General features: G+C 44.6%; 2 long non-coding RNA genes across 7 annotated transcripts in view; one reads left to right on the forward strand and one right to left on the reverse strand.

Annotated features, from left to right (window-relative positions):
- Positions 1-17,919, forward strand: part of LOC144288709 (uncharacterized) — a 52,734-nt gene extending 34,815 nt beyond the window's left edge. For 2 of the 5 annotated variants that reach the window (XR_013356685.1, XR_013356686.1), the window contains exons 5-9: positions 494-4,895; positions 15,507-15,625; positions 15,703-15,939; positions 16,909-17,062; positions 17,770-17,919. This is a non-coding gene — a long non-coding RNA (uncharacterized LOC144288709). Of the gene's footprint in view, positions 1-493; positions 4,896-15,506; positions 15,626-15,702; positions 15,940-16,908; positions 17,090-17,769 lie in introns of those variants that run through there. The other 3 variants (XR_013356682.1, XR_013356684.1, XR_013356683.1) reach the window with 3 other exon arrangements.
- Positions 17,920-19,483: 1,564 nt separating this feature from the next.
- Positions 19,484-21,406, reverse strand: LOC144288710 (uncharacterized). Of its 2 annotated transcripts, none has more exons than XR_013356689.1 (2): positions 21,156-21,406; positions 19,484-20,031 (listed from the first exon to the last, which is right to left on the reverse strand). It is a non-coding gene; the product is annotated as an uncharacterized LOC144288710 (long non-coding RNA). The 2 variants fall into 2 exon arrangements; XR_013356687.1 differs by having other exon boundaries at positions 19,484-20,194.
- Between the last annotated feature and the right edge of the window lie 1,474 nt (positions 21,407-22,880).

Here is a 22,880-nt window from a genome sequence, read left to right on the forward strand (position 1 = left end):
GATGGGGGGGGTCTGAGCATCCTTAGGACAAGGCAGTCTGCGGTTTCCTCACATCCAAAGGGTGGTGGGGGGTAGCATGGAGAGGAGCTGCGAACTTGGGTATGACCTTGGAAGGCATCTGACATTTTTGCAAGCTGTGAATGGGTCGTGACCAGATGATCACTAAGTTCATTCCAGGAAAAAAAATAAATTAAGGCTGTGAATGCTATACCCTGTATAAACCAGAGATGTATGTGCTTCGGTCTTCGAGTAGTGTCCCATGCAAGAATAGTTTAGCAGCCAGACTTAATTAAAAATCAATGCCATTAAGAAATTAACTTTTCTCAAAGGACATTCTCTTCACCCCTCATTCATTGCCATCCAGCAACTTACCCTCTCTTCTGCTACCTTATTCCTTCTAAAAGCCCCCAGAAGAGAACTAACATTTGTCAAACCCCTTGATATGTGCCAATTTACTCACTTTTACATATAGTGTCTCATTTAATTTTCACAGGAACAGTGCAAAAGATACACTATGGTGATGATGATCCTTTTGTGTGTGAGAGAAGGAGTCGTTTGCCCCAGGTCGTGGCTGGGGAGTGGAGCCCGGGATTTGGACGGGGGTCTTTCTCTCCTCCCTCTGCCAGAAAGCCTCACAGAGCTTAGCTGTGTTTGTCTGAGGATCGCCTGCTCTGTGTGCCATGGCTCCCTCCTGGCTTTTGATCGAAGGGCAGAGAAACAGGCTGGCATTATGTAGCAGCATTTTTTTTTTTTATTAAAATAACTTGTCTCCTGTTCACTGGTTTGCCCTTCCATGGCTGGTTCCTCTGCTTCAGGCCTTCTCAGTGCCCAAAGGGCATGTGAGTCCTCATATTGGCAGAGAAACACAGCATCGAATGAGCTGACCCAAGGAGAAAGGACTCCAAGGGACAATCTTGCACTTGCTTGACCTGCCTCTGGTTCGCTCATCTCTTACGTACACGGCTCGCTCTTCAGTTTTACAAAGGCTGCTCTATAGCCAACCAGAGACATAGGAGTTGTTTCCAGTAACTCATCATTGTAGAGAAGGTGGCATGCTTCCGTGTTGGCCTGGGTCGAGTCAGGAGGCTATACTTCTTCTACATAAGGGAAGAAGATTGGTTCTTCGCACTCAGTGCTGAGTTCGGTGCCTCCAGCAAACGTTGATCAAACGAAAGAGTGAATGAATGAGTGAATGAATGGACGCATGCTCGGTGTGGTGCTCGGCTACCACTTGGGGGTAACACCCAGCTGTCAGGGAGGTAGACCAGGAAAGTTGCTGCTTCCTGCCTGCCTGAGTCTGTGGCAGCTCTGGAGAGGTCTGATTTTTGAAAGTCAAGTAGGCACACTGCACAATAGAGAGTAATTAAATCCTCTTGTTCTATTAATGAAGCAAAGTTTGTCCCAATGTGTGCAAAGAATGAAGGAGAGAAAAAAAAAAAAACAACGGTTTGATTATACAGATCAGACCTCATCAGAGTCACACTGAGGACAACTTTGAAAGTCTTTTAAGCACATTGCCTCTCTAGAAATCTGAGGAACCACAACCATTTCCTCCTACTCATTTGATCCAGGGAAGAAAAGCTGTGCAAAGCAAGAGTGGCAGAGGAAAATGGATGATGGGACAAGAGAAACCTGTACAGTAAGAAGAAAACATCTGACCTATCTTATAGCTTCTTTATGGAAGAGGGAGGTTGGGTTGCTCCATCATGGTGAAAGACAAAAAGCTTCAGGGAAGATAGTTGACCTTTCCGTGCTGGGGGCTGAATCCAGATCTGAGTACTGTGGCCTGTTCCTGTGGAGGAGTCTCTACCATGCAACACCTCACTAGTATGGGGCACTGAGGATGATCTGATAAGCTCTTTCATCCATTACCAATGGATGCCTTCCAGAAGATCTCCACAGACAGAACACCTCAGCCAGTTATGTGAACCCCCCTCCCCTGGTCTTCATCATTTACCCTAACACACTTTTACTGCCAGGAATTCATACTTCGTCAGTGGTCATGGACGCTTCTGATTTGGGGGGAGGCTTTGGGAGGGTTGGAAAGTGAAAGAGGAGAATAGGGAGCCCTCAGAGTTTGGTTATCTCTTGAATTTTCAGCAGGAACCCCTGGTTGCCCACAGCCAGTAATGGTGAGAAAAAGGCTGTGAAAACCAGAAACCTCCACCCCAGACCCTCCCCCATCACTGACTAATTGATTAACCAAAGGTTCGTGAAGAGAATGATTTGATGAGGGTAATTTATAGAGATGGTATCTTTTGTCATCATTTGTCTTTGAAAACATAGAAGAAAACCGCTTTCAAGAGGACATAGCCCGCCAACATGAGCAATGGTGGACGGAGCATCATCAGTTACAGCAGACTGCTCAATTTTGTACCTTTTCAGCCAGTCAAATATCCAATAACCACAAAGGGAGGGGGAACCCCCCTGCACACCTTCACTTTCTGTGTTTTAAACTTTTCCAGCGCTGGCTTATGAAAATATTTGGGGTTGTTCACTGCTCTGCTCTCTGTAGCATAAACATTTATTTAAATGGGGCTGTCTCTAGTAATGAAGAATGAAGGAAAAACAATGGTCTGATTTTGACAAATTAACTTGTGATTTGGAGAGTCAGTGAAGCAGGGAAGAGACATTCCTAACTATACTAATTAAATGAGCTTGCAACATTTATTTTAATGCAATGGAACCAGCCATATGAAGATGAACATTTTAATTTATTTTGCAGTGACATTATGAAAAATTTCACTGCTGCAGATTATCTACAAAAACAAATCTCATCAGCATCTAGGTTTGTGCAGGAAATTTCCATCTTTCACAGGAGCCTGACCTTCCCCGGTGGAAGCAAGTGCGAATGAGCTAAGTTACTTGAAAAGTTTTTCTGAAGGTTGTCTTTCCACTGAGGCTGGGCTTTATGTTCAAATGACTTCTGTGCCAAACACATCCATTTTTCATGGTGTGGCGTAGATGAAAAATTCCGAATCCATTCTACGGGGAATGCAAATATAGCTCATTAGTTCTAAAACATTTTTCATGAAAGACTGCAGAGTATTTGCCAGCAGATGAGGCTGCATAGTTCCAGCCAAGAATGCACACCACATGTCCCACTAATTGTTTTTTAAAGTTGTTCCTTTCCTCTCTGGCACCCAGTAGCTATTGAAAATAGGAAACAATATGAAAAATGGAGGGAGAGCCTAGCTTCCTTTGACATTATTTTGCATTTGGTGTCTTGTCTTTTTTTTTTTTCTCCTCCCTCTCTCTTTATATGCAGCCATATTCTAGAAGGGAAAGACATGGTTTTGCGGATGACTGAAGCATTTCTGCTTTTCCTAGCGATGAATACAGCGCGCATTGGCTGGAGAGTCAAACCGTTACCTGAAGGCGGGGTCTCTGGAGCTTTCTCCTTCCACACCAGCCAAGGAGATGGTGGGCTGGCTGATGCAGCACCAGGCAGACAAAATGGCCTCCTTCCAGAGAGGGAGTGGGTGGGCTGCTGGCTCCTGGCCATCGCCTCAGCCAGCTTTAAGGAAGTCACACAGTCCAGGGATGTCTTTCACACTGACATTCCCATTGGAGCCCTGCCAAGGAATCTTGGAGGAGAGTAGACCACCTCCCTTTCTGAGCCAGCGCTGACCACTGGCTATTGCTGGAGGCCTGGTGGGCACAACCCCCTTCTTGCTGGAGACCCCCATCTCACCTGTTGTCTCCCACCTGGGGGGCCTGAGACAGTCTAGCTCAACCATACTGATCTAAGTAACTTTAGTTCCCCACGGGGCCTCACTATGGCCTTGGTCTCTTTCCACCAACTCAGTACGTAGGCTGTGAATGAGAAGAGGCCACACCCTGCTGGGTTTGGGCCAGTCTTCAGGGGTGGACTCAGTGCACACCCACACCCTTCATGGGGTCTACATTCACCAGCAGGGGCTGGCTTCTCCACCCTCCCAGCCTTGTTCCTAGCCTTGCCAGGGCCTCCCAGCCTAGCTCCTTGCACCATCCCTCTGAACTCTTCCCTCTGCACTGAGCATAGGAAGCAGTTGAGATTGCATTCCTCACCCCAACACATCCACTGCCCTTGGCATTTACATGGCTGGTGGGAATGCAGGTTCCCGAGGGTGGATGCGGTCCACTTGGATAAGAAAAGTTTGTTTTCTCCACTCTGACCAGAATAACCTCAGCAGAGTCTCAAACCCCCATGCCGCCCACAAGCTTTGTGCAGTTACTTGGGCAGCAGCTTGGTCTCCTGAAGGACCCCTCGCAGTGTGGATTCAGTCTAGAAGCAGGATAGCCTGTGCTGCTCCCTCACTTGGCAGGGCGGCAGATGTCCACTGGAGAGGGTCATGTTGCTGAGATACGTTCTTTGAGATGGAAAGCAAGCCCCTTCACGGCATTATTCAGAAAGGAACTACATTATTGTTTACTCAATAGAGAACATCGTCTCCAGTTCAGCTCCTATCATCTATTTGAGAAATGATTATTTTGTGTAAAAAAGTCATGGTGCTCAAAAGAATAAATGCACAGTTTTCTCATGCAGGGAATTAAAGTGAATTACAAGCAAATCCATCGACAGGACAAGGTATTCCCACTTGTCTCCTACCATCTCTTTGCAAAAGCCAAATAAACCAATTGAAGATTGTGAAGATTATAAATCACAGAGTAGGATGGGCCCACTTAGGGTTCTGTTGGGGATCAACTGATAGCCCCATGGAGAATTTCTACAGCATTCAGTGGGATGATAGAATTGGATTATCTGGAATGAGCATGATACATTTGAATACGGCTCCCTAAAAACATCTTAGAAACTGACCATCTGCAGAGAGTGTCCCCTGACCTTTCCCCTTTTAATGGCCTTGACTTCGGATTCCTGTTGAAGCTCAAGGCTGGCACGTGGCAGGCATTCGGTAAGTGTGAAAGGATAAGGTTAGATAATAACCTTTGGGCAGGGGGGAAAGAGTGTACAGGAGTGAAAGTGGACCTTGGCCGTACTCTTTGGAGGTTTCCAAACTCAGGAAGTTGGGGTTCCCGTCTTGTCCAAAGTCAACCTGCTGGCTAATAATTCTGGGGGCTGGGGGCAGCACAGTGCTGTGGCTCAGGCAGGAGCCTCAGTCTGCATCTGAGCCAGTTCTAATCCTTGCTAACTCTGTTGCCTTGGGCAAGTTGTACCCTGTGGCTCAGTTTCCTTGTCAGTAAAATGATGACGGCAATTGCGATGCCTTCTTCATAGGGTCACGGTGAGGACTAACTAGGTTAAGTTACATAAAGCTCCATTTCTCCATTTGGCCCTTTGGAAAGACAATAAAAGATGAAGTACGAGATCTCAAGCTCTCATATAATTGCGACCTCAGAGAGGCCCTTAATGGGCCCCAAGCTTGACTCTTGTTTTACAGGTATGGGAACTGGGGTCCTAAAATGGAAGCCCATGGTCCCCTAGCTAATGTCCGGGCTGGCGCCCAACCCAGGAGTCCTCAGCTTGGATTGTGAAACGTGCTGCAAAGCCTATGGATGTGCTCAAGTCCCACCTAGGCGGGGTCGCAGCCGCACTGTTTAGCTCGCAGACATTTATCAGAACTTGTACTTGGTACCCTTTTGTGTTTCTGCTCAGGAGAATTTATACTGTAGTTGGGAAGATACAGATATATGAGAATTAATGCAAATCTCACCTACTGTGTCAATAACACAGCACTTGGGATCGTAAGCACTTGGATCGTATGTATCATAAGCACTTGGGAGTCAGAATAAAGGATGGAAGGGCAGGCATCATTTATGCAAGCTCCTGAGATGCTCACTTTCATAGAACATGGCAGTGGCAGTATTGGCCTGGTCCCCAACCCCACCTCTCCCAGGGAAGAGGTACCCTCCCCCCCGCAACACACACAGTTTCCTCTGTAGTGGAACACAAATTCAACTTAAATTACAACTTCTGTTACACCTTCATTTGCCTGTGACCGAACTGGCTTTCCCCCTGAGCCCCCACCAGTAGGAGGGGAGAATGAGTTGAGTGTCCAATCCTGTGTACATGTGGTCCAGCTGACATAACAGTCCCTTTGTGTGGCATCAGACTCTCTTTGCTAAAAATATTTGTCTCTCAGAGACCACCATTTTCTCCTCCACCATTTCCTTCCCCTCTGAGAGCATTCAGGTATGTGGTGGTGGTAGGGGGAGACCACCAAGATCACACTGAGCAGGGCAGATTGGAGATCCTAGGGCATGAGGTCCTCAGCCCCTTGGTCTCCAGCTGGATCACCTGTGCTCACCTGGGACCTGCTTGCTCGGCTGGCAATGGCAGCTAAAGTCTCTGGTTGGTGGAACCCCTAGTCATGTGCTACTGCTTGGTCAGGGCTCTGCAACAGCCCCCGGTCCTGACTCGGGGGTCCATTCTGCAGCCTTCTCTATAGAGTCACCCTATCCTCAGGGATCCCAGACTCTGAGCAGCCTTTAGGTCCTGCCAGTGCCATGCAGACCTCCAGAGATGACTTTGAAGTCAAACTTTAAGGTCTCTGTCTCAATCTGCTTGGGCTGACATAACAAAATATCATCCACTGGGTGGCTTCAGACAACAGATACCTCTTTCTCAGAGTTCCAGAGACTGAAAGTCCGAGCTCAAGGTGTGGCAGGGTCGGTTACTGGTGAGAGCTCTCTTCCTGGCTTGCCTTCGCACTGTGTCCTCAGATGGCCTCCCCTGTGTGTGTGTGTGCAGAGAAAGATACCTCTCTCTCTTCTTTTAAGGCCACCAATCCTCTCATACAATACCCCATCTTTATTACCTCAATTAACTCAGCTATTTCCTAAAAGCCCTATCTCCAGATATAGGCCCACTGGGGGTTAGGACTTCAACATGTGGGGCAGGGAGGGGAGGAGGGGGGGTGCTGATGATGACATGATCCAGTCTGTAGCATTGTCTGCCTCTCTGCACTGTGAGGCCAAGTTCCCTGGGGGAACTCTGACGGGATCTCTTTCCAGAGTTCAAAACGGGGTGGAAGGGACAGTGGCCTTTCTTGGCCCTGGATGTGTTCTAGTTCAGAGAAAAATGATATGTATGTGGCTTGTAGATGAGGAAAAGAAGCTAAGGTGACATTTTTAACAGCAAAGCAGAACATTTGAGACTTGGGAGACCTGAGTCTTAATCTTTTAATGATTTTCTGTGTGACCCTAAAGTGACATAATCTCCCCTTGGGCTTTATCCCTTGTTCCCTAACATCAGGGGGCGGGGTGTTGATCTGCTTCCTAAGGTGGTTGAGGGGAACTAGCAGAAGATATAATTACAGAAGTCTTTTCTGAACACACAAAGATGCTTTTGGATGCTGTAAATAAAAGTAATGCAGAAGAATATACCTCTTTTCAAAGTGCACGACATCTGCAGGGTAAAGCTTGAGCTCTAATAACTGAACCTCAGTCTCCCATGGCTGGTGGGGTTGCTAAGAGGGAAAATGAGTCTTCCCCATCCAGGGGGTGAAAGGAAAGCTTGGAGAAATCTGCCCAACTGAAGAGAAATGGGTTCTGTGAAATTCAGGACAACACAGAAAGCATTCCGCACAATCCTCCAGTGACGGTTTGTCAAACAGAAGCAAATCCTCCAGGACATTCTCTTTAATATACTTTTAGTAAATGTTTTATTGGATTGGATTATGGGGATTAAGGGAATGAAGAATCCATACCGTATTTTTCAAAAGCAATATTTTTAGAATCACAAATTATATTGAAATTTTTATACCAAGAAAATAAAAACAAAGATCAGAAGAACTAAACAGCATTTATATATGTCTCTACAGAGATATATATGTATATTAGCAAATTGAAATATAGCAAATACACACAAAAACACCCACATAAAAGAGATGCAAATTATATTTTTGACACATTTTCAGCACAATCACCTAATACAATTTTCTTTTATAGGCAGAGGTAATAAATAGTGCAAATGTATATTTATGGTGTATTTGACAAATGTATTTGCTTTTAGTCAGAGGGAAAAGCTCTAGTGATTTTACTGTGGAAATGCTTCTTGCCTACCTGGACTAAATTGCTCTTCTTTCTTCTGGATTTCTCACTGTGACTGAGTCTGAGGTGAGAACCACCTTTTGGTGTCAGAGCTTGGTACATGCTTGGAATACAGATTTGGAGCACACTTGAAAATCAAGATGTCACAGTATTTGTATCTTGTCTCCTCTCTCAGACCACATGCTCCATGAGAGTAAGGACACGTCCTGTTACTTCTCCACAAATCTTTCTGCTTCCAGAACAGCAATTTCATGTAAGGGGTACATCACTAGACTGTGTTGGTTATTATTCTGCTAGAGGGTTGGCGTGGTCTTCAGGGAAGCAGACATATGCTATGTGCTCCAAGACGACCTTCCACTTCAGCATGTCCAAACATCACACTTACTCTTAATCCAAGATATGAGAGTATTTCCCTAGCTGATGAACTTAACTTCCAAAGATCCATTTCTCCAGTGTGTCCTATGGGGGTGCAGGTGCTGACAGAGGAGTTTGGTCAAGAGGGACAGGCTTTATTTCTTTTTAAAGATTTTATCATTTTGAGAGAGAGAGTGCAAGAGAGAGTGAATATGAGTGGGGAGGGAGGCTCCCACACTGAGCAGGGAGTCTGATGCAGGGCTCGACCTCGGGACCCTGAGATCATGACCTAAGCTGAAGGCAGACACTTAACTGACTGATCCACCCAGGTGCCCCTGGGGCACACTTGATTTAATAAGCACAGAGTGGTACTACGGGTCCAGGTTGGAAAGAAGCAAGCCCAATGGCTCAACCCTGGCAAGGAAAGGGTAACAATGGGGGAGGAGTAGAAAATGAGGTTCTGGGACCTTTGACTCTTAGCTAGAGAGCCCCTGCCCCACCACAGGCTGTACCTGGGGAAGGCCGCCTCAGGCCTTGGGTGTGGATATTCCCAGGGAAGCCTGTGGATGAATTTACCCTCAGAGCAGAGAAAAGGAACCACCCTGGGAACAGATGGAAAGGGGATCAGAGGTCATAGGGACAAGGAGCAGTCATCAGACCCACGCCAGAGCCCAGTGATGCTTGCCTTGGGGACAATTTCTGGAGAGAATACTGAGACATTGGTGGCTAATTTCATAACAAACACTCGGCAGGTGAACACCCCTTTCTGGTGGCTGTCTCGAAGCCTGAGAGCTCAGCAGACTTGTCAAGCTCCAGATGCAAAGGAACTTCAGAGAAACGAGAGGCCGTGATGTTTTATCTGGCCCTTCCTTTATTTGGTTCCCTTTCTTAGTTCCTCGTCTGGTAAGGAGGGCCTCATTAGGAAGGACCGGGTGTTTCCTTTTTTTATGTGTGTCTGTATCTCTCCAGGCCTGAAAATAAGACCCAGGCCACCCCCACCATGCTGCCGTGAGCAGATATATTTAAATTTCTTTAAGCTTGGGTGACATCCTCGGATGAGGAGCTCTAAGTACCAAGAATTATTGTTATTACTATGTAGTTACTGCCTAGCATGCAGCGAATTACCCTGCCCTGCTGTGTAAAAGATGTATAGTGGGATGGGGAAGTGCAGAAGGAGGAGAGGCATTGAGATGCGGAAAGAACCAGAGTAAAAAAGTATTCAGGAGGACCCAGACTGGAGTGCCCCATGCATGGGTTCTCCACTGGGCACACTCTTACAGCTGGAAGCAAGAAATGATCTCTTTCCACTCCGCAAACAGACACGGTAAAGAGGCTGGGCCTGGAGGACATGCCTAGCCCAGGGCCCATAAGGCATGGATCTGTAACCCAGTCCCAACACGTACAACTGTGCCTTGAACAAGCGAATGAGCCTGTCCAGCCCTTGGTTTGTGGCACTTGGCAAGTAGAAAGTTCCAAAAAGTTGTAGCAATTACTATTACTACTAGCACTACTGCTATTATCAGGCTTCGGTCCTGTTGTCAGTGATTTGCTGAAGGACCCGGGAGCACTGTTTTCAAACAGAGTCAGGATTTCCCTGGAGGGATCACCAAAGAGACCCAAGAGAAATGAAAACCCATGGCCAGCGTGGAACCACCGAAAAGGGTCACATGGCTGCCTCCCAGAATTCCCAAGGACCCCCATTGGATGGGTCTCAATTCAACCTAAAAATGGTTTCTGAGAGGTGCCAGTCTTACTAATGAACCGTGGGTTTCTGTTGATGACGAGCAGCCAATACAGCAAGCGATTGATCAAGGAAGAGTAAGATCAGTAGCCCATATCCAACTGGCCACCATGATGAATCTGGAGACTATTCTGGAAACTGATGCTGAACACTGTGCATCCAAATCATTTCCAAGGTATCAGGAGCAGATGTGGGGCAGGTGGGTGTTTAGTGAGACTTCACACTGCATGTCTGCTTCACATACACCAACCACATGGGGTTGGGACTGCCTCTGCAGTTCCAAAGCCCCCGGACGAGCTTCGCCAGGCCTGGGGGAGTCTATCTGAGGAGGTATCAGACTTCTGCCCACAGAGAACTAATGACAGAAGAGGTAAGACAATGCCTCCAGGGAAAGACGACTAATAGTACAAGGGGAGGAGCCACTGGAGAGGCAGCCCACTCAAGTTTGGATTCAGAGGGTCCTGTCAGCTCCAGTGGGCAGAGAATGCCCCATTGCTTCCTGGAAGATCATGGGGCAACTCCATAGGAGGACATTGGATCTAGAATGCAAATAGATTACCTCTGCCACCCATACACACAATGTTACACTTAGGTGATGTCCAGCTGCTGTCAAACCAAAGTCAAAAATGATCATGTCTTAATAACTAGTCACCTGATTTACAAATGGGTTGGTGCTGGTATTTGGGTCTTTTCCCACCCAATTATTTGAAGTAATCTGCTGATTTGGGGACTTGTAACTAAAAGCCCCCACCCCTCCTTCCAAGAATTGATCAACTTGAATCAATTCAAAAGAACAGCACCCTGAATAAAAGAAGCATGGTACCACAGTGGCAGGAATTGTTGGGCTGCTGGGCACGCCTTTCCTTCTGCTCATCCCCACCCTGGTCTATTCCTGCGGGCGGGACTTCTGGGGACAAGGAGGGTAAATGGTTACCCACTAGCAGGTCCGCTGAAAGATGTCTTTTCCAGCTTCCCTCTAAAAGGCTCAAGAATTATGTCTCAAACTCCTCTATTAATTTAATAAAACAAAACACTTTTAAAAAAGCAAAGACTGCTCTGCCAAATAGAACAGGCTGTGAGGTGCCAAGCAGTTTAAACTCCATCGGGCACATTTTATTGATTCTTTTCTACTTCAGGGAAGCAGGGCAACCCGGAGGACTGAGAAACACACAGGACTCCCAGACAAAGGCCTGGGTGCACCCGACGAATGCATGTACCCTGTTTTGGAAGGAGCCCATTCTGAAACCTGCTTCCTGCCATCATGCCAGACCTTCAGTGAATTAATTTAGATGTAGAAAAGCAAACCAACCATAAATGCCTTCTCGGTATGGGGGAGAATTTCACCAGGATGCAAAGTGGGGTTAGGGGGGTATGAACAAGTCGGACCCAATTATGGTATGGGATTTTAGGGGCTGGATAAAGTGCTCAGTGTCACACATCTGCTTCCCAGACGGGGCAGGTGGAGCAGGTTAGACAGAACTGGTGTGTGAGAAAGGAATGGGTTCTTTTGAGCCCTTTTACTTAAAGCAATGAAAGAATAATTGCATTGTCTGTTGCACTAAAAGTTTTCAACAGATGACCTGGTTCTGTTCTTAAAAAAACAAAAACAAAACAAAAAAAAAACCCAAGTACAAGAGGCATGAACTATACAACATGCCAATGAGAGAAGCAAATACTTTCTGTTGTGGGAGGTAATTTTTCCGGAAAGTTGTCCATTGCAGATTGTGACACATTCCCGCCACGTTCTCTCCCTCCTGTTCCTTCTCTCCGTTGGCTTTGAGGAAACACGCTTCCAACTTGGAGAATTCATCTTGTCTGATTAATGATGTGTACATAGAGATTTCTGTCTCCTCTTCCTTCTCCTGGTCTTTTTTATTCCGTTGTTTGCTGTGCTACAACCCTGCGGATAGATGGTTCTGCCGTGATAAATGTAAAGTTTGCATAAGCCATGTAACAGCAGGACAGCCTATTATCACTGTACATTTTCCATGGCTGTGCAAACCTCTGTAGGCTATTTTATTGCTAATAGATCCACAGAGAAACAGTAGTGATTTTACGACTCTTTTTAAAATGGAAATTCATGTTTGAGAAATACAACTGGGAGGAAACAGATGTAAACCACTTAAGCATTTGCAGAAAATTGAGATGCACACTCTTATTTACAGACCTACATAGCCTCCATCGCTTTATTTTCAAAATTAAAATAAGCAATCTGTTTACCATGGGAAATGAGGAACTGTAAACTTGTTGTTTTTCCTTTTACATGGCAATGGCCACCATCGTTGGGCTTAATGGCAGAGCTGAAACAGGATGGCAATTTTTTTCCCCTTAGATTTTATTGTCTATAACACATTCCCTCTGTAATCTGCGTGAGAGGTAGGCGAGTGGGAAAGATTCGAGTATAACTGTATGTCTGAACTCACATTATGCTTTAACAGCTGAAATGATTACCACACACATTAGAAGGATTTTAACCAAGTACTTAACACCACCTGCAAATTGCTTAAAATATTGGGAGAGTCAACCAACCTCTACAAAAGATGCTTTTATATATCTCAACACAAAAGCACAGCCCATCTAAAAATATTTATTCTTGACTTGTCCCACCCTTCTTATATATTCAGGAATTGTGAAAAATCTCACATTTTGGAGAGATGTAAATTGAAGTGTCACGGGACAACATATCAATGAGATGTCTGTGTGCTGGTTTCTCAGAGCCAGTTCCTGATGACATGTGGAGGCACCTTTAATTTTTCTTCTTTTTTTTTTTCTTTTAATTTTGGAACCACATTTTAAAAATCGTGGTAAAATATACATAACATAAATTTTATCATTTTGGCCATTTCTGCATGTACAATTCAGCAGCTTGAAGCACATTCACATTGCTGGGCAACCATCACCACCTTGCATCTCCAGAAATTTTTCATCTTCCCAAACAGAAACTATATACATTAATCAACTCTTCATCACCTTTCCCCATGGCCTCTTGTAATGTCCATTCTACTTTCTATCACTACGAATGTGACTACTCTAGGTACCTCAGATAAGTGGAGTTAGGCACTATTTGTTCTTTGGTGTCAGGCTTATTTCACTTAGTACGATGTATTCAGGGTTCATCGATGTAGAATGTGTCAGAATTTCTTTCCTTTTTAAGGCTAAATAGTTTTCTTTGTATATACATGCAACGTTTTGCCATGCACCCATCTGATTTTAACACCGAGGAATATTGCCAGCACCACGGGCATGGAGGTGACCTGCCTATAACTGAGCACTACAAGGCAGCCTCCAACAAGCCCCTGAGAAGGAGAATGGCCCGATCCACAAAATGAGGCAGGGAGGACCCTTGTGACCCACACATTTCTGGTCTCTGTATAATTCCTGGCTGTGTGAATTTTTTGCTTTCATCCTAGATCTTTATTTTAAATGTGAAAGAGGCTAAACCAAAACCCTCTTAGAAACTGAAATTCTTCCCAGAGACTAGTTATGATGGACCTCAGCCCAGGGTCAGAGAATAGAACATGTTCTCCACATTCCTTTACAACCTCAGTGGCTCCCCCAAGCCATCTCCTCTGCCATCTTGGAGGAGGCAGTGGGAAGACTCCCTGATCACAATTTTTGGGTCACATCCAACAAGACATAGCCACAGCGAGCCAGACTCTGGGCAGACTCATTCTTAGTAAAAACCATACTGTATGGAGATGGTATGAGCACATTCACAAACCGATTTGCTCTCCTCCCTCTCACACTGGAGGAATAAAACTGCCCTTTATTTACGTTGTTATCTCATGGCCCATGTGATGTGTAGAAGCTTCTGTTTATGGCCCCCCTGGTGACGCAAGCTAGTGACAGACATGTGGAGGAAGCTTCGTGGCTCAACTGCTATGACTCTGCCTGCATGGTTACCACAGTTTTCCACGGACTCACCCCTGTTCTTGCCATTGCCAGGTGCTGCCATTTATTGGGGGGGGGGGTTCACAGTACCTGCAAAATTAGTTTCTGTCATCAGTGTATTATCCGACAATTGCATAACCTTGGAGGTTTGCCTAAACATCTCTGACATTTTGCATGGGCAAATGGACGTTTGTTGAGAGGAAATCTTAGTAATGGAGAGACCCTTGTGCATTGACAAAAAATTGCTATGTACATTTATTTATTCTACACGACAAAAATCCTGTGAGGTCTTGGGGTAGCCCTGTCATCCTCACTTTATTGATGAGGTCAGGCGACTTGTCCAGGGACTGCAAGCAAAGCTGCTCTTTCTTCTGAGGTGAGCCTACCTTCCCTTCCCAGGAATGCCTGCCTCATCTCAACACCTTCTCATCTGCCCTGCTGATGCCCTCTCCCAGAGTGCTCTTGCCATTCACCCTGGGCTTAGCACCTCCACAGCATTTTGTCTTCTACTTTCGCCGTGCTTGCCTCAAAACTTTGCCTTCAACATTTTTTTTTAAAGTTTTATTTATTTATTCATGAAAGACACACAGAGAGAGGCAGAGACATAGGCAGAGGGAGAAGCAGGCTCCCTGTGGGGAGCCTGACACGGAACTCGATCCCAGGACCATGGGATCATGACCCGAGCCAAAGGCAGATGCTCAACTACTGAACCACCCAGGTGCCCCTGCCTTCAACTTTTGACTTCACTCACTCCTCTAACCACCTTCCATGGAACAGAGAACACTTGGTCATGCCTCTGCTAGACTCTGGAAGCTGTCAGGCTCGGGCAACTTCCTTGTCTTGGTGACAGTCTCCCAGAGGGCTTGCTTGCATTGGTGTGCCTTCACACAAAAGTTAAATACAGCTTCTGCTAAATCCACATCCTCCACACCTGGAACATTTTTCTGTTAGGCGTTGTATAAAGATCCTTTTATTTTGTTTGGGGTTTGGGTGGGATGTTTTTGGTTTTGCTTGTGGTTAACAATTTGATTTGTCTGGTCATGACCGTAGGAGCCTTAATCTTTTCTCTCTTGTTGCATCTGCTCTAATTCACTGGCTCCCCACCCCACCATGCCTCATCCACACTCCCAGAATGGCCTGCCACTATCACAGATATTAGTATTAATGCTAACACTTCTTGAGTGTTATCTAAATATCAGACATATTTTCTCTTAATTAATCCTTAAAATAACCCCATGAGGTAGGCTTAATTGTTAATCCCATTTTACAGATGAGGAAACTGAGGCACAGACTTTAACTTGCTCAAAGTCAGACAGCTAGTCAGTGGAGGACAGGGATTTGGATTCGAGCAGCCTGCCACCAAAGTACCTCAACTGCTACACCCCAGCCATTCGTCCCCATCTGCTTCCCTTTGTTACACTACTTACTTGGCAAAAAGAATGGAGTACTTGACCTTGTCCTGCTAAGTGAAATAGTAATAAAGCTCTTCCAAGTTTCCTGACACTTTTCCCCCTTTCTTGGCCTCCAGAACAAAGCCAATCTATCTGCCAATGAAGCTCAGGGACTGAATGACTTGTAAACGTGGTTCCAGGTTCCATTGCAGCTAACAGCTGGAGGGATGACCGGCTGGGCACCTGTCCTTCCCAGGTAAGGAGCATTCACATCATACACGGTCCCTCTTATTTTCCTCTACCTTGCACAAAAGCTTCAGGGAGTCTTTTCAGTTCTCTTCTCTCATAGGTCTCCTGGGAGATGAAAGCAAGCAAGCAGCCAGCTCCAGCCTTTCCTCTGTCTTTGGATTCCCATGCATCTCGTCACCATCATGATCTGAAACTGCAGCTGTGCCTCGCTCTCCTTTCTGGCTGACTTGCCCCAAGTGCCACCATGGTGTCTCTGACCCAGACCAGGGGAAAGATGGTCATCACTCTGAATCTCCAAATTCATGCATATTCAATACTATGGTATTCTAGGAATTTCCTTTCTTTTTTCCATCCTCTACAGGTTTTGCCCAACACTTATCTATTCATTTCCTCCCTCCCCAGGCTCCCCTCTATTTTACCAGCTGCTCCCAGATACATGGTTTCATTGAATGCCATTCATTGAATCAAACATGGATTCATTGAATCTCACAGCACCCATTGAGATGGGAAGAGATGAGTGCTTCTATCCTCAAGAGATGCTTCAAAGGGATCCACTTCCCACATACTTAACACGATAACTTCTTCTTCCAGGAAGCCTTCCTGGATCACCTTTCCCAGTCACTGGCCTTTCTCTGAATCCACAGTATCTACTTTCTGGCTTCTACATTCTGCAATTCATCCCATTTTGCCTCATGGCATTTCTTGTATTACTGTCATGAATTGTTATTAACGTCTCATATATTTATGCTTTTGTCTCCTCAACTAAATTTTAAGTTCCTTGAAGGGGTTTATACTTCCAGATATTCCTCATACTGCCTTGAATTCAATAATTTTGCTATTTGATTTAAGCTCTGGTTGGATAGTGGAATGTATTTTATTGAGTGCCCAAAGCAAAAGGATTAGGTGAGTCATTTTGAAATTCTGTGAGTTCTAGTTAATCCCTTTTGCAAATTGGCATCCCATATCTAAATTAATGAATGAACAAAGGAGCTTACAGTAAGCAGGTTATCCTCCAGTTTATAATAAAAAGATAAAATATTTTTTCAGCAAGCATGAAATTTATAAAAATACAAAACAATTTCTTTATGGGCAACAGTGTTATTTGCTGGTTAAGAAGATGCATGTTAGGGGCTGAATTGTGTCCTCCCAAAATTCATATGTTGAAGTCTTAATCCCTAGTGCCCGTGGTATGTGACTATATTCAGATAAAAGGTCTTTAAAGATATGATTAAGTTAAAATGTGGTGGTTAGGGTTGGGCCTACGCCAATATGGATGTGTCCTTATTGAAGGAGGAAATCCGGACAACACAGAGAGAGACACAAGCCGAGGAATAACCATGTGAGGACGCAGCAAGGAGGTGGCCATCTGCAAGCCAAAGAAAGAGATCTCAGGAGAAACCACATCTGCTGACACCGTGATCTGGGACTTCCAGCCGCCAGGACTGTGAGAAAATAAATGTCTGTTGTTGAAGCTGTGCAGTCTGTGGTGTTTTGTTACAGCGGCCCAAGCAAACTAACACAATGCAGTTTGCACTCAAACAAACTAAGGTTTCTTCTCTGTCGTTTAGTCCCAGACTACATGCCTTGAGGTGTGTTATTTAACTTGTCTGTCCGTATCCTCATCTGTAAAGTGGGAATAGCAGCGCCTGTGTCTCTGTGTCGGGAGGTGGTGGAGCTTCAGGGTTAAAGACAGGGCTTTGGAGGTGAACGATCCAGAGTTGAAATCCAGGCTCTACACCTTTTTAACAGTGGCATCTTGGGAAACGTTCTCTAACTACCTGCTTTGTGATGTTTTTTTGAAGATTAGATGAAGGCTCTCACTCAAATCTCAATGTTGGCTTCTCTTTCTTATTCAAGGGAAAGGAAGTTTTAACCAACAGGTCTCAAATGCAATATCATCCTACCAGCATGTGAACATATCAGGTTGTTTTGGCCTGATGCTATAAAATATTTAATTCCTGTAACTCCCTTTGTTGGGATTCTGTACTCACATACAATCTTCTGACCAAGCTTCCCCAGGGCCCTGCCAAAGGCTATGGTGGCCGAGTATCCCAGCTCCCCTGATAGTTGTATTTCTCATGGTGACCCTGCCACTTACCAACTAACTTGGGCAGTGACCAAACTTCTCTGTCTTGATTTTCTAATTTGCAGAGGAGGGATAATGTCAACGAGATATCATGACGGGTTGAGAAGGATAAGTGGTAGGAGACATAACACCAACTAACAAATACGGAACACCTACTGTGGAGCAGGCATGTGCTAAGTGCTTTGCAAACCTGATCTCAGTAAATGAGGTATTGATAAGTCTCGGTATAGTACCTGGCACATTATAAGCGCTCAGGAAACACTAGTGGTTAAATGGCGAATAGGAGCTTACTTCCCATATAGCATATTTCCAGGAAGAGATTATGCTGATGGTGCCTATCTAAGTATCCCAGGGCCTGGAACACATTTCTGAATATAAAATGATACATTGGCATTCTGCTTCAATGCATCCATGTCAAAAATGCAGCTAACGTGTCTTTTCCTGGGAAACAGATCACCTCTCGGTGTGCTGACAAAGTCAGATTTCTAATCTTAAGAGAAGAAGGGCCAAACTTTAACTTGAAAGATTCACCAACTAATGAATATAGGGGGCTTTTTCTTTTTTTAACCTGCTGATTTTAGTAAACTTTATTTTCAGTGGGTCTGCTAAAATCCCTTGTGTGAACTTAGCATAATTTACCTACCATTTCCCTATTCTAAGACACCTAAACTTAATCCTTTTTAAAAAAAGATTTTATTTATTTATTCATTTGAGACAGAGAGAGAGGCAGAGACATAGGCAGAGGGAGAAGCAGGCTCCCCACGGTAAGCCTGGGTCCTTAATCCCAAGACCCCGGGATCACGACCTGAGCCCAAGGCAGACGCTCAACCACTGAGCCACCCAGGTACCCCAAACTGAATCCTTTTTTAAAAAATTTTCATAAATGATACTACAAAGAACACGATTCTGTATAAGATTTTGGTTTTGGTTTTGGTTTTGTTTGTACCATGGAAATGTTTTCAAACAAGCTAAGTGATGCTAAGATGATGTCGATTATCAGATTCACCCAGCAGCCCACCCTTAAAAGGACTCTGAGGAACGAAGCCGGCTGTCTTCTTGTCCCTAGTGCCCACGGTAGCCCACTCGGTGAATGGGGGTGAGGTGGTCATAGGGCTATGGAAACAGAGGGTTCAGGACTGGTCCCCTGGGGTGCATAGTGAGTTGCTGCTGAAGCCATTTGCAGAGAACACTTTTCGTGGGCTATCTCATCAGCCCCAACCCTAATGGCTGGAGCCAGCATCACAGGCAGTACTTTGGAGTCATTGCCTTCAACAGCCATGTCTTAAGGGGGTGCATGTGGGGCAATCAAGACTATTGAGAATGTAAGTTAAGGTTATTGCTTCCAGCCGCACACATTCCACTCGCAGGCTGATTAGTACACTGAAGAGCTCCCATTGACATTTCGTGGTTTAACATAAAGATTTCTTGTGCATAGCTCAGGAAAGAGAGACAGATTTTCAAACAGCTGTCTAATATCTCTGTCAACATAGAAATTAAATAGATTTAGGAACTTCAGAAAAACATACGCACATTTAATGCCCAGTAATGATCAATTCCAATTTCCAGTTGCAGAAATAGGAATTGTTTTCAATGTTGTTCTGTGGGTTATTCCAAATAAACATCTGGCATCGTTTTATTCCTTTTTAATCATTGGAATGGTGATATTATAGGTCTATCTATTTATTTGTCCAGCTATAGAGCTGATGATACTATGAAGATATGGAAATGATTCCCTGTCTCCATCATCTTTCAAATGAAAACATTGAATTGTTTTAAAGCAACCATTTCATGTTTAGCATATACTGACTTTAGATCACAAACTTCCACCAACTTAGCAGCATTCTTTTTTTTTTTTTTTTCTTTACCAGCAATAATGAAAGACAGAAACGATATCTTGCCTTCAGGGTCAGAAGTGGGTTTATGTTTGAAGGAGATCAACCCTTTGTTTTCCAGATTGTGGGGACAGTGCACACGGAAGAATGATCCAAAACTCCAGGCTGCAGTGTGGTGTTCTTTTAGTTGACTTGTTAGTCTCAACCAATCAGAGAGACAATCCTCACGTAGGCAGCTTGTACAATGAGAGGAGAAGCTTTGCTTGATCTGGGTTCGAATCCCAGCTCTGCTCCTTTTCTAAGCTTATGACCTCAGTCAACGTGGTTCACTTCTCAGAGCTCCAAATTCTTCGTCTTCAGTGCAGATGAATCATAACCCATTATTACATGAAATGCTGAATACGGAGCATCTCCATACCCCATACATGGTAAGTGCGGTAGAAATGCCAGCTGTCATTGTGAGGCCACAGAGCCCTCATCTCAGCCTGCTCTGGACTGAGCTCGAGAAAATGAGGGGTAAACTGAATTAGGTTGTGTACCTGCACAGGTGAGCCATTTATTTATCTGCTAATTGTTATAATAATAAGAGCAAAAGCAAATTAACTTGAGTCTAGAGGTCCAGCCTGTTCCTCTCTCAGACAAATGAGCAGTCCAACTCCTGTTCAGGAAGGAAACATGGGAATTCACAACTGCTGAGAGCAATAGAAACTAATCAAAATTATAGATCATTTTAATAAGAGGTCACTCTGGAACTCTGAGGACAGTTTTAGTTATAGTTGATTCAGGCTAGTGTGAGATTGTAAACAAAACATGCCTAATGGCTTCTTTTGGGTGATTACAAAGAAATGAAGCGGTGCACTGAGTTACAGCCCACTGTGACCTTCCACATTGCCAATGCGCCTCTAAGCCAATCAAAGGCGATACTACCTTCAATAAAAGCTTGGCATAATGTGGTTTTTCTACGGCACTCAGTGTCCTGTCCCCTAGACAAGGGCTATAACCACACTCCTCAGCATTGGATAAGATTCCCAATGCCATTCGCTTTACCCAAATCAAGTCCTTAAAAGTGGCAGTCCGATTTTCTGTGCTCACAGGCAATATGGAGTGTGGTCACACAGCTTTGGAGCATTATTTGGACAGTGTTCCCCTCTATCCTAACCATGTGACCACTTCCCTCATCTGAGAAATGAGAGTAATTGTGGTAGGTGCCTCATGAGGGGAAGGAAGCCGAGCTAATGCCTATGACACATTTTGTCTAGTGCCTGGCACAGCCTAACCACCCGCTGAAATGATGGAGTGAGGGGTAGCTGCTTCGAGATGAGTTATGTAGACTCGAAGAGAAAGTATAATGGGTAATTAGTTCTAGCTGAGCTAGATTTGCTTTAGGCTGAGGCTTCTCAAGGTAGATAAGCCTTTTGAAAGAGCCACAGAAAGAATGCTGGCCCACCAATCTGAGACCCCAAAACAAGCAGGAAAAGCTCAAAGAGCATTATTTGCTCTTCTTTTTACTTCCCTTGCAGTCTGATTTTCAAAAGAAGCCACCTTCAAAGGGACCTCTTTCCCCACTGCCCTGCGGTAATGCTGTTGTGTGTTTTGTGTTGATCACTCTCCTGCTTTACCTGGAGTTTTCTGCGGATCCCTGAAAAGGCATTTTTAGAATTGCCTCTGTTGGCTCTTTCTGTGAGACTCATCCATGCCGTGGTCCATGGCCATCATTTGTTCACTTTCGCTGCTGTGCTCCCTGCCACACACAGACCGCAATGCGTTCATCCGATCTATTGTTTGTGGACATCTGCGTTCTTTCCAGTCTTCGCTCCTATGAGCATTCTTACACATCTCCGGGAGCTGGCATGCAAAAATGTTTCTGGGGTCCTTACGATGAAAAATTCTAGAACTTTACTGAATTCCATACCTATTGAGATGATGTTTTCTCTCCTTTAGTCTCTTGATGTGGTGAATTAAAATAATTTTTTCCTAATATTGAGCCATTGGTGAATTTCGGGAGTAAACTCCACTTGATCTCTTAATTGTTCAAGAATTTGTTTTACTTTTATTTAGTATTTATAGATCATATCTGTCTTTATCTAGATTTAATATCAAGATTATACCAGCCTCAATAAATTACTTAAAAAGTCTTTTCCTCCTTCCTTCCTTCCTTCCTTCCTTCCTTCCTTCCTTCCTTCCTTCCTTCTTTCCTTTCCTTCCTTCCTTCCTTCCTTCCTTCCTTCCTTCCTTCCTTCCTTCCTTCCTTCCTTCCTTCCTTCCTTTTTCTTTCTTTTCTTTCTTTAATGCTTTGAGGAAAGCTTATAACATAACAATCATTTATCTCTTGAAAGTTTGGTGGACCTAGCATTTTCCTGGTGAAAACATTTTAATGATTATTTAACTAGATTTCCTCCTTTATCAAAAGTAGTTTGATCAGTTATATTTTTCCAGAAATTTGTCCACTTTACCTATATCTTCAAATATATCAGCACAGAATTGTCGAAAGTATTCTTTTAGTGTCTGCTACACCTACAGCTTATTCCTTTCTCTCTCTCTGTCTCTTTTTAAAGATTTTATTTATTCATGAGAGACAGAGAGAGAGAGACATAGGCAGAGGAAGAAACAGGCTCCTGGCAGGGAGCCCAATGCAGGACTCGATCCCAGGACCCCAAGATCATGACCTGAGCCAAGGGCAGATGCTTAACCACTGAACCACCAGGTGCCCTTTATTCCTTTTCTCATTCCTAGCATCGTTAATTTGCATCTCTCTCTTTTCAAGCGGAGTCTTGCCAGAGGTTTGCCCTACATTGTTAGTCTTCGTGAAGTACTGCTTTTTGGCCTGGACAACCCTCTCTGGAGTATTTTTATTGTTCTGATTTCATTAATTTCTGCTCCTTGATATTCCCTTTCTTCTACTTTGAGTTTATTGTGCTGTTATTTTTCTAATTTCTTTTATCATTGATTTGAAGCCTTTCTTCTCTCTAATATGTGTTTATCTCTGAATGAAAGTGACATTTTCACTGCATCCCACAAGATTTCTGAAAATTAAATCCTTTACAGGGACTCCTGGGTGACTCAGTCAGTTGAGTGCCTGACTCTTGGTTTCAGCTCAGGTTGTGATCTCATGGATTGTGGGCTCCATGCTAAGCAGGGAGTCTGCTTGAGAGTCTGCTTGAGATTCTCTCCCTCCTCCCCCTCCTGCTTGCAATCCTTCCCTCTCTCCCAGATGAATAAATAAATCTTTAAAAATAATTAAATCTGGGGGATCCCTGGGTGGCTCAGCAGTTTAGCGCCTGCCTTTGGCCCAGGGCGCAATCCTGGAGTCCCGGGATCGAGTCCTGCATCAGGCTCCCTGCATG

This window comes from Canis aureus, chromosome 18 (genome assembly GCF_053574225.1).
Source record: "Canis aureus isolate CA01 chromosome 18, VMU_Caureus_v.1.0, whole genome shotgun sequence".
NCBI lineage: Eukaryota > Metazoa > Chordata > Mammalia > Carnivora > Canidae > Canis > Canis aureus.